The sequence below is a fragment of the Acinonyx jubatus genome, chromosome B1 (assembly GCF_027475565.1).
Source record: "Acinonyx jubatus isolate Ajub_Pintada_27869175 chromosome B1, VMU_Ajub_asm_v1.0, whole genome shotgun sequence".
Lineage (NCBI taxonomy): Eukaryota > Metazoa > Chordata > Mammalia > Carnivora > Felidae > Acinonyx > Acinonyx jubatus.
Window position 1 is genome coordinate 28247207 of NC_069382.1, and position 11146 is coordinate 28258352.

Genomic DNA, 11146 nt, shown 5'->3' on the forward strand with positions numbered 1-11146 from the left:
ACACAAAACAACCTCAAAATGGTTTAAAGACCTAAATGTGAGACCTGAAACCATAATAATCCTAGAAGAGAACACAGGCAGTAACTTCTTTTGTATTGGCCATAGCAACTTCTTTCTAAATATGTCTCCTGAGGCAAGGGAAACAAAAGCCAAAATAAACTCCTGGGACTTCATCAAAATAAAAACTTCAGCACAGTGAAGAAAATAGCCAACAAAACTAAAAGGAAACCTATGGAATAGGAGAAGGTATTTGCAAGTGACATACCTGCTAAATGGTAAGTATCCAAAATATATAAAGAATTTATCAAACTCAACACCCAAAAACCAAATAATCCAATTAAAAAATGGGCAGAAGGCACGAATAGACACTTTTCCCAAAGGAGACATACAGATGGCCAACAGACACATGAAAAGATGCTCAACATTACTTATTGGGGAAATATAAATCAAAGCTACAATGAGATACCTCCTCACGCTGTCAGAATGGCTAAAATTAAGATACAACAGGTTTTGGCAAGGATGTGGGTTAAGGGGAACCCTCTTGCACTGTTGGTGGGAATGCTAACTGGTGGAGCCACTGTTGAAAACAGTAGGGAGTTTGCTCAGAAAGTTAAAAATAGAACTATTCTATGATCCAGCAATGGCACTACTATTTATTTACAAAGAATATAAAAATACTAATTCAAAGGGATACATGCATTCTGGTGTTTATAATGGCATTATCTACAGTAGCCAAATTAGGGAAACAGCCCAAATGTCTATCACTTAACGAATGGATAAAGAATATGTGGTGTATATATACACAATGGAATATTACTCTGCTACATAGAAGAATGCAGTCTTGCCATTTGCAGTGGTGTGAAATGGAGCTAGAGAGTATCATGCTAGGTAAAATAAGTTAAAGAAAAATGTCATATAATTTCACTCGTGGAATTTAAGAAAATGCAAATGAGCAAAGGAGAAAAAAAGAGAGGGAGCAAACCAAGAAATAGACTCTTAACTATAGAGAACAAATTGATGGTTACCAGAAGGGAAGTGGGGGGGGGGGGATGGGTTAACTAGGTGATGGGGGATTAAGGAGTACCCTTGTTGTGATGAGCACCAGGTGTTGTATGGAAGTGTTGAGTCACTATACTCTTGATACTCATAGTACACTGTATGTTAACTAACAGCAATTAAAAATAAATTAAAAAAAAAGCGATAACAGTGCAGTGAGAGAAAAAAAAGTGCTCTAAATTCTGTGAGGTCTTAAATACTGAGAATAAACTATAAAAATCTGGATGGTAGTTAAGATTTGGAGGGAAAGAAAGAATAACTTAAGTTCATTAATTAATGCATGCTGGTTAAACTATAATGTTAGCAAAAAAGAAGGCTTTTTAATAAAGCGTTATGAGAATATGCCAATAGAGCAGTGTATTCATTAGAAAAATGTCAAATATGTGGAGAATGCTGAAATTCTATTTAAAAGACTGACTTTAATGTTTGTATTGAGTCTAGACTTCAAAAATGGTCATTTTTGTGTGTTTTTTAAATAAGATCCTTGAAGTGACATTCATCCTATGAAAACAGTACATTGACTTTATTTTTAGAACTTCCCCAAACTGTGATGTGTGACATTCATACAAAATTTTCTCTACTCTCACTCTGAAAATAGAAGATATTTTCAGAAAAATCTTGTTTATTTTATTGATTTTGAGAGAGATTGTGCTTGAGTTGGGGAGGGGCAGAGAGAGAAGGAGAGACAATCCCAAGCACACTCCATGCTGTCAGTGCAGAGCCCAGTGCAGGGCTCAGTCCCATGACCATGAAATCATGACCTGAGCCAAAATCAAGAGTTGGCCTGCTCAACAAACTGAGCCACTCAGGTGCCCCAGAAAAAATCTTATTTCATATTTTATGTGAGAATACTGCAGCATATGTGTATCCTTTGCACAACAGTAAAGTTTAATTTTTAAATCCTTTTTCCAACATAGCTCTGTATAATTTATTCTTTTCTATCTGAAACAACTGCCATAGTCCACAATGGCTTCTGTATCTCTTAAGTATTTCTCACACCGCTAGAGGCTATGGGACACAATACAGCCTGGAAAGAATGATATGGTGGAATATACTAATAGATTTTTACATGAAAAAATTAAGTTATATGTATGTCAATTCATAGGATAAAAAAATATAAACATACACACATCGCAATGTTAATAGTGGCTTTCTCTTGAGTGTTGCAAAGGTGGTGGCAGAGGTTTACAATCGCAGATGCACTCTTTACTCTTATTTCTGTGATATTTTTTCCCATTAACTCTATTCCCTCAAAACTCGAGGAAAAGACACACACTTATTCAAAACAAAAGATAGGGCACCTGGGGATCTCATGGCTTGTGAGTTCGAGCCCCGTGTTCAGCTCTCTGTTGACAGCTCAGAGCCTGGAGCCTCCTTCAGATTCTGTGTCTCCTTCTCTCTCTGCCCCTCCCCTGTTCATGCTCTGTCTCTCTTTCTCTCAACAATAGATAAACATTAAAAAATATAAAAAACAAAAGTAATATATTGCATTTTGTTTATAGTAGAAAGTTTGGAAAGCTGGAAGTTACAGGGAAGAAAATAAAAATCTTAAGTTAGAAAAATAAGACCTAAAAATAACTAGAATTCAAGGTAGAGCCCTACATTAATTAGTATTCAAGTAACATAGTTTGGCATCTAAAACCAGTTCTAGCTATAAGGTTAGAAATACCTTGTACCACCTTATAATCATGGTGTCAGGCCCAAATTTTGCTCCAAGATTATTTTGTTGTCCTTATGAATGAATAAAGGTATAAAGTCAGGATAGAAAAGACATATGCTCAGAGAGGTTTCAATTTATACTACTGATAAACTTCGTTTTTATCTTGATTCAGGGGGATACTACCCTGACCATTTGTAAATTGTCAATACTGCCTGATTTGAGAATCTCAGCCTTATTGAACACTGTCTTCCTCACAGGCAGGGTGTGGGAGAAAGCCATGGATAATATGTGCTCTGAAAAGACTTTGCACAGAAGTTAGAGAAGAAAGCACCTCTGAGTATTATTTGCCAAATGATCTTAACAAAGTCTCCCATAGAAAAGTTGGTCTACTCCAAAGTGAGGCATGTCAGGCATAAATAGAAAATTCAAGCATTCGAAGATCCTGGGTCTAGCCTGGGAGATTTTATTCACCCAAGAAACAGATTTTCAGTTCCCTGTCAAACTGTGGAGGGAAGTGGGGCTAATTTCTCAGAATACTTTGTCTATGACTACAGTGATCATATATTCCAGTTTTCTCAGGACAGTCGTAGTTAGCTCCTGTTTTCTTGGCATAATTGTTAACAGTTTTCTCTTTTACTCTCGAAAGTGTCCTAAAAGATCAATCCTGGCATTCTTCTTGTAGCTGAACTGCTGGGTAAAATATATTGGATGTGGCAGACTATTGATTAGTTTGCAAAACAGTCATTTTCAACTGTCGTTTCTTTTATCATCTTCCATTAGAGAAGCCTAGTGACTTTTGTAGCCTTCTTACAGCTGGAATTGGTCATGTTACACAGTTTTGGCCAATGAGAGAGCTTTCTGGGAAAGTTAAAAAATCTATTGATATTGACTTCTTCTCTTCATATTTTGAGGGTGGATGTAATATCTGGAGTCACCTTTAAACTGAGTGAAAGGCCAAGAATATCTCAGAGACTCAAGCCCTAACAGTGTTGGCCCCACTGATCCTATACCAGCAGTCAGCTAATCTGAGAACAAATTAGAGCTCTATTTGTTTCAGTTTCTTTTAGTTGGATTTTGTTACTTGCAGCTAAAGTCATTCCCACTATGCATGGTGCTTTCTTTTCTTTTTTTCACTTTAGATGAGTCAGTTGTGCTAAACCTGGGAATCATCCTCTTCTTGGCATGCAGCTTACTGCCCTTTGGTGATGGCAAGTCAACCATTTGAATAGCTCTCATTCACGGGTACTAAATGCAAATGCCGAAACACAACAAGAGTGTGTAGAGTGAAGATGCAAGAACTGGGGCACAGGTGGGGTGGGCAACAAGTTTGTCTTCTTTCATCAGAGGTAGCTCTTACTTTGGAAATGTAACATTTATTTTCTGAGAACTCTAAGGACTCTGCATTTGGCAAGGACTGTTCATTTTTCATCTTCTCCACTAATGTCTTAAGGGAGGGAAAAGATAAATCTGAATGTCATCGGGATACATATGGAGCTGAGGGCCACAGTTACTAATTAAGTCCTCTCTGAAGACCCACTTGAATGTCTTGGCATAGGAGATAAACAGAGTATCTAAAGATATCTTTTCCTAGCAGTCAAAAGACCCCAGATCACTTTGTGTTCACGAGAGTGGTAGAAGGGGGATAAGATACTTATACAGTCCCTCCCACATAGTGATGGCTGGATGGCAAGGTCCTGGTTCTCTGATAATAACTACTTTAATGGGGTAGGTATTTTATTGCAGTGCAACTGAGGGAACAGAATTCCAATCAGAGCAAGCCCTGAAGCAATTTAAGTGTTGCAAACTAACCCCAAAGAGAATTCACTTGAACCTTGCCAGAAATCAGAATGTCATTTTCTTAAAGCTTAAAGGGAGAGCAAAGTAATTTGGGAAACACACAATCCTTTGAAATGTTCTCTTTTGCCTTCCTGGGGTTTATATCTCCACTGAGTCTAACAGGGTGGTAATTTCAAAAAATCTATTTTATCCTATGTTTTTTTCTAAAGAGTTCCCTCCACCTCTTAGTACCGTGAGAACCCCACAGGAAATTATCAGTGCTTTTCCTGAGTCTGGTTCTGCCTCTACCCGTCGCTGCCAAAATTAAGCCAAAATGATTCCAGAATCCATCTGTGAGAATAGATAAGAGTGCCTTTCTGTTTACATCAGACAGCTGGATTCTGGCTTTGATGATTGGTCAGCAAAAGAGTCAAAATAGCAAAAACAGAACTCCGATTTTTGTCAACTTTTTATTTTATATCTATATATATCTATATAGATATAGATATATATATATATTTAGTTATATATATCTATATATAGATCTATATCTATATCTATATATATGTGTGTATATATATATATATATATATATATATATATATATATATATTTAGTTATTTATTTTACCTGAGGATAGATGGACAGGGAGAGAGAGAATTCTACATTTTTGGCAGGAAAAGTACTTTAATCTAGATACCTAGTTTATTTCCCTAGGGAAACAAGTTCACATCAGTAAATGGCCTATTTTTCCATGAAATTTGTGCTAAAAAAAATGGATGTAAGTCTCTAAAAAATTTTAAATCTGGTCATGGAGGATGAAGCCTTTCTCAATCTATCTTTCACTAGCTTACTTTTCAGGAAAAGTTAACAATAACTGAATTTTAAAATTTGATTTACATGCCTACGCAGCGTATTCCTATGAGAGTCTGTCTTTCTGCTTGGTTAAAGTAGAATGAAACATTTATGATTTTGGATATTCTCTGTTTAGGCTAAGGGGATGGTGGTAGACTGCTCTGCATACATTGTAGACTGCTAGCCCATGAAGATTAAACATGAAATTCGCTGGGCAATATCTAGTTAAATGCCAGAATGGAGCAGGTCAATCACGAGGGTAAAATCAGATGTAGGTTCAATGGAGATGGGAAGTAAATTATTCCAGTTTTGCTCCAGGATAAAAACATTTATTTCATTGATTTTTGTAGAGTAGAGGTGGTATTCCACAGTGTTTCCAGTTTTTACAGCAAATTTCTAACATTAGCTGCCTAGCTATAAAGTTTCTGGTTATTGGAATGTAATCTCTAGATGGCAGATGGAGTTCTATTAGGTTATCATTGTGACATCAATAAATAATGACACAATTTCCCAATAAAAAGGATCCATTTGGTAAAATTTCCATCAATGCTATATTCTTGCTCTCTGCAGACCTGAGAATTACCAGTTTGTTTATATTAAATCTGATTTGTATGATTGCAAGGAGGGTAGGCATTTTCCTCAAAGTGTAGATAGAGGGACAAGGAATGTGAGTTGAAATAGAAACTAAATTCTCTTAGTATAGGTAGACACAATTAAGTTTCCTATCAGCTTATCTCCCAATGTATTTGCCTTTATTTCTCTGTTATCTGAATTCCTAAAGGAAGTTAGGGTTAGGTAGAAGATATGTTGAGTTGCTTAATGATAATGAGGAAGAGGTCAAAAGATTCAAAGAAGTAGGAATGTGATAGTAGACTAGAAACCCCAACACCTGATAGTATTTTGCATGAGAGTCTGGAAGACACTTAGTTTTCCTAGGTGATAATGAATGTGCTCATGGGAGGGCTACCAGAATCACTGAGAAGCTTCAAAGCTCTGTAGAACAGGCTAATAGAAGATGCTGTTATAGAACTGAGCTCCTGATAGGAAAGGTGATGAAAATCTGAAACATTAGAATCTAGGTGGCAAGCAGTTTAACCACAAGTAGAAAGATACAGACAATTATCACAATAAGTGACAAAATCAGAATGGCAGCCAGAGGTCTCAATCTGCAGAGAGCTATGGACATGCTGAATGGGATACAGTATTCCTAGAGGCAAGAAAGATGGGCAGTCAATAAGGATACTACTTAATGTAAACAATCAAACCAAGGACAGGTGATCAGGAATCTAAGGGCAATAGTCCAAACAAAAGTCATGATCCACTGCTTAGTTTTTGGATCTAGGCCAGTTCTCAGACTCCATATCCGTTGATTGAAGGACAGGCCAGTGCCCTATGAGGAAGGACCCTGCAACACCATGCTACATTTAATCAGTAGTAATTCTCTACATCTTTCCTCAAATGGACGTAAAGACATTTACTAGGATATCTTGCATTGGAGAAAGGAGAATACCTGGGTTTTTGAGGATTGTTGTACCATTTCATTGGTATGTGGGGACCCAAAGTACCACCATGATTCCTAGTGGGCGGTAAATGGAATCTTGGCTCAGGACTGGCTTACTGTGAGTCCACCTGGTCCATGGGCCTACAATGGATGCTATTTCTTTGATTCCCTAATATATAATTGGAAGGGACAGACTTGGCAGTTGGCAGAACACTCATATTGGTTCCTGAACCTGTGATGTGAGAGATCTCATAGAAAGGGAAGGCCAGTTCAAAGTCTCTAAATCTTGTCCTTCCTCCAAACTCTCTATCCTAGGCCCAGCTAGAAAATAAAAATAAATACCGCGTCCTGTGGGGACGATTAATGCCATTTGTTTAAATGCTTAGTGCAAGGGTGGTGGTCCCTCCCAAAGCCCCATTTAGTTCACTAGTGTGACCACTATAGAAACTATAGTTTTCATACTAAATGACAGTCACCTACTGCAAACAACCAACTGGTAGCCTCAATTGCAGCTGCTCTGCCTCTCTCCCTTCTTCCTTTCCTCCTTCTTTCTTTTCCTTCCTTCCCTTTTCTCTTTCTCTCTTTCTCTTTTTTCTTTTTCTTTTTCTTCACCCCCATCCCTTTCTTTCTGCAGAATAACACATCCTCTGGCATGTAACAGGCAACCATTTATCTAGCATATGTATTATTTTCCAACCCTCTTCAAAAGGAGGCTGACAAGCAGTTTGCATTCCCATGAGATGGAGAATAGTATATATTTAGTTGGGATCTTCCCACAGGTCAATGTTCACTCTTCGACTTTCAGTCATGATGTAGTTTGAAGGAACCTGAATGATCTGGACATCTGTAGAACATCAAATTCATCCACATACTGATGACATGGTAACTGAAGCAGAAAAGAAGTGACAAGTACTTAAGACACATGTGTTCCAGAGGGTATGTGATGAACCTATGAAAATCCAGGGGCTCTCAGAGAAGTTTGTAGGGATCTGGAGTTTGGGGGGCATACTATCACATCTAATTCAAAATAAAACATACTATCTCACAGCTCCCACTAAGAAAGAAGCACAATGCTTGGTAAACCTCTCTGACTTCTGGAGACAGTACATACCGTATTTGAGAATACTGCTACATTCCTTTTAATGAAGATCATAAGCTGACAGTTGTAAATCTAGGAGAAACTGCAGCAGGCTCTAGGCTATGATGTAAACAGTTCTGCGCCTCATCTGTTCAGCCTGGCCAATCCTATAGTACCAAAACTATCTGTGGTGGGAAAGACACTGTGTAGTTTATAGCAAGCTCCAAAGAAGAGATGCCATGTAGAATTCTAGGGCTCTAGAACAGTACTGTGTAATAGAACTTACTGTGACATCGAGATGTTCTATGCAATATGGTGGCTACTAGCCACATACACTACCAAGCACTTGAAGTGTGGCTAGTGTTACTTCATCGATCTTTCTGTCTCTCTTTTTAGTTAATTTAATTTTTAAATAATTTTTTTGGATTTTAAAATGTTTTAAAATAAAATTTCAAAACAAGAGGAACAGACAACAGTAGTAGTTGCCTGGGGATAAGAGAAAGGGACTCAGGTGGGCATAGAGGAATATTTGGGGTGATGGAACTCTCCTGTATATTGATTGTTTACACGACCAACAGATTAGACATTAAAGGATGATTTTACTAGATGTAAATTATAGCTCAATTTTTAAAAAAAGAGACAAGAGCCAAAAATTTATCCCATGTGGAAAAAAATAGTATTTAGTTTTCTCTCTTGAACACTGAAAACAATTACTATGGGCATAAACAAAGGAACAATAAAATGAGATTTTCTGTATGTAAACATTTTTAAATGTTTTAAAGAAAAAATAAAAATACACTTAGGCAGAGGTAATACTTTTTTTGTATTTGATTTAATTAACATGCAATTTTTCTCTAGGAACAAAAATGTTAGAAATTTTTAATTTTTTAATTTTTTTAAGTTAAAAAAATTTTTTAAATGTTTATTTATTATTGAGACACAGAGCATGAGCATGGAAGGGGCAGAGAGAGGGGGAGAGATAGAGTCTGAAGCAGGCTCCAGGCTCCAAGCTGTCAGCACAGAGCTGGATGCAGGGTGTGAACTCACAAACCGCGAGATGATGACCCCAGCCGAAGCCGGTCCCTTAACTGAGCCAGTCAGGCGCCCTGATTTTTTGTTCTTGTTTATTTTAAGAGAGGGGCGGGGCAGAGAGAGAGAGAGGGAGAGAGAATCCCAAGCAGGCTCCATGCTGTCAGCCCAGAGCCCAGTGGGGAGCTCCATCTCATGAACCACGGGATCATGACCTGAGCCTAAAACAAGAGTCAGAGGCAGAGGCTTAACTGACTCAGCCACCCAAGTGCCCCCAGAAATGCTTATTTTTAAATTTCACAAAAATCTCAGGTAATAAACAAGGCATTAGAACAAAAGATGGCTCCAAAACTAGTTCTATAAGGCATTTACTATAAAAATACATATAGTTTTTAATAAAGAAAAACATTTCTTTATAGTTAAAAAAATGCAATATTTGGACAAGAGTCAGGTTTTCTTGAAATAGAAAAAATCAAATGTAACATACTACCCATAAGCTACATACTTCGCTCAAACTAGTTGTTTTTTTTTTTTTTTAACGTTTATTTATTTTTGAGACAGAGAGAGACAGAGCATGAACAGGGGAGGGGCAGAGAGAGAGAGGGAGACACAGAATCAGAAGCAGGCTCCAGGCTCTGAGCCATCAGCCCAGAGCCCGACACGGGGCTCGAACTCATGGACCGTGAGATCGTGACCTGAGCTGAAGTTGGACTCTTAACCGACTGAGCCACCCAGGCGCCCCTCAAACTAGTTGTTTAACAAGAACTAATTTCCTAACAGGCATCTATGAATTTACGCACATTTAGCGGCTCCTCAAAATGTATCCGTAAATTAAAAAGTTAAACAACATCGTCTTTGTCTTTACAGCTTACAGCTGCACCTGCACATCTGACAGTGCCCGACTGCACAGGCAGCTCTCTTGGTAACCCCACTGCAGCATGGGCTCGTCAGAGAGAGGCTGCTGTCTGGGTTACTTTCCTTCTGGCCATTTATGGTGTGGGTGGGCACATCGGGTGCTGGCTCTCAGCCTGGAAGGAATATGATGTGCTTCAAGTCTCTGAAAAGTGAGTCTAAAGTTGCACAGTGCTATGCTTCCTTCAAAGCTGTGGTGCCAATCCAGGGAGGTCCTCAGCCGGCTGATTTTTAAAATACTTCTGTTTTTGTTTAGGATTCTGCTTCATCTCCATACTTGCATCATTGTTGTCATTCTCTTCTTTGTCTTGCCTTTAAGCTTTTACAGATATTTACTAGCTGAAATCATCTATGGTAATAAATCTGCAAGAAACTAAAAAGTTTCCCATTCCTCTGTAGTGTTTGAGAAATCACTGAGTGCTTCCTTTACTTTTCCACCGCCATGTCTGTAGCAATGGGTGGCTAGATAGAGAACAGAGTTCCGTAGCCTTGGCGGTGAGCACCAGCAGCTCCTGGTTGATGGTGGGCCCTGGCGGGAGCTCTTAATGATACCTGCATGTGGGACACGTGCTGCTACTCCCAGCACTCATCTCTGCGGCAGTCTCATCCACAGTCTTCTTGTGCCTCCCGCGTGTGAGACCAGCACTGAGGTTGTAGGCTCATTTTACTTTTAATTAATTTAATTTAAGCTTAAGTCATCACATGTGGTCAGTCACCATCATATTGGGCAATACAGTTCTAGAGCAAGTCCATTTCCTCTGCAGCACAGATTTATACCATTCAGAAAGCAATTCCTGCATGCTGGTGGGATCTGATAGAGTATCTGACCACGGGCGGTAAGTGACTGTGTTGCTGGCACTCATCTTCAGTAGCTGCATACTCTCACCTGTTGAGTCATAAATTTGGCTGGGCCCAGCAGTACTCTGTTATAAAATGGTGGAAGTGGTCCATCCCAGTTTGGGTGTGAGAAGGGCTAGTGGACATGAGTTAGCTGCATAGGTAGATAGCCTAGACCACTGAATGCCTTCTGCTACTGTTGCACTGATGCCTCTTCTTCAGCTCAGACCCATAGCTACTTGGTGTGTACCTTTGGAAGCAATCACAGATGATGATGAAGACTGATGTAAATTTACTATTAGGTTAGCTTTCTGTGTCAGTATGATCTGACAATAGACTGATGATGCTCTACAACCTTACTGAGGAGTGACTTTGATCCATATCAGTGAGGAAAATCTTCCCAATGGGCAAAGCCCCAGGTTGTGCAGGTGGTCATCCACTT

At 38.7% G+C, this 11146-nt stretch overlaps 1 long non-coding RNA gene across 1 annotated transcript in view; it reads right to left on the reverse strand.

Annotated features, from left to right (window-relative positions):
- The window catches only part of LOC128314363 (uncharacterized), a 32243-nt gene extending 24073 nt beyond the window's left edge, over window positions 1–8170 (reverse strand). The window contains exon 1 of the long non-coding RNA XR_008295912.1: window positions 7960–8170. This is a non-coding gene — a long non-coding RNA (uncharacterized LOC128314363). The remainder of the gene's footprint in view (window positions 1–7959) is intronic.
- Window positions 8171–11146: the final 2976 nt, after the last annotated feature.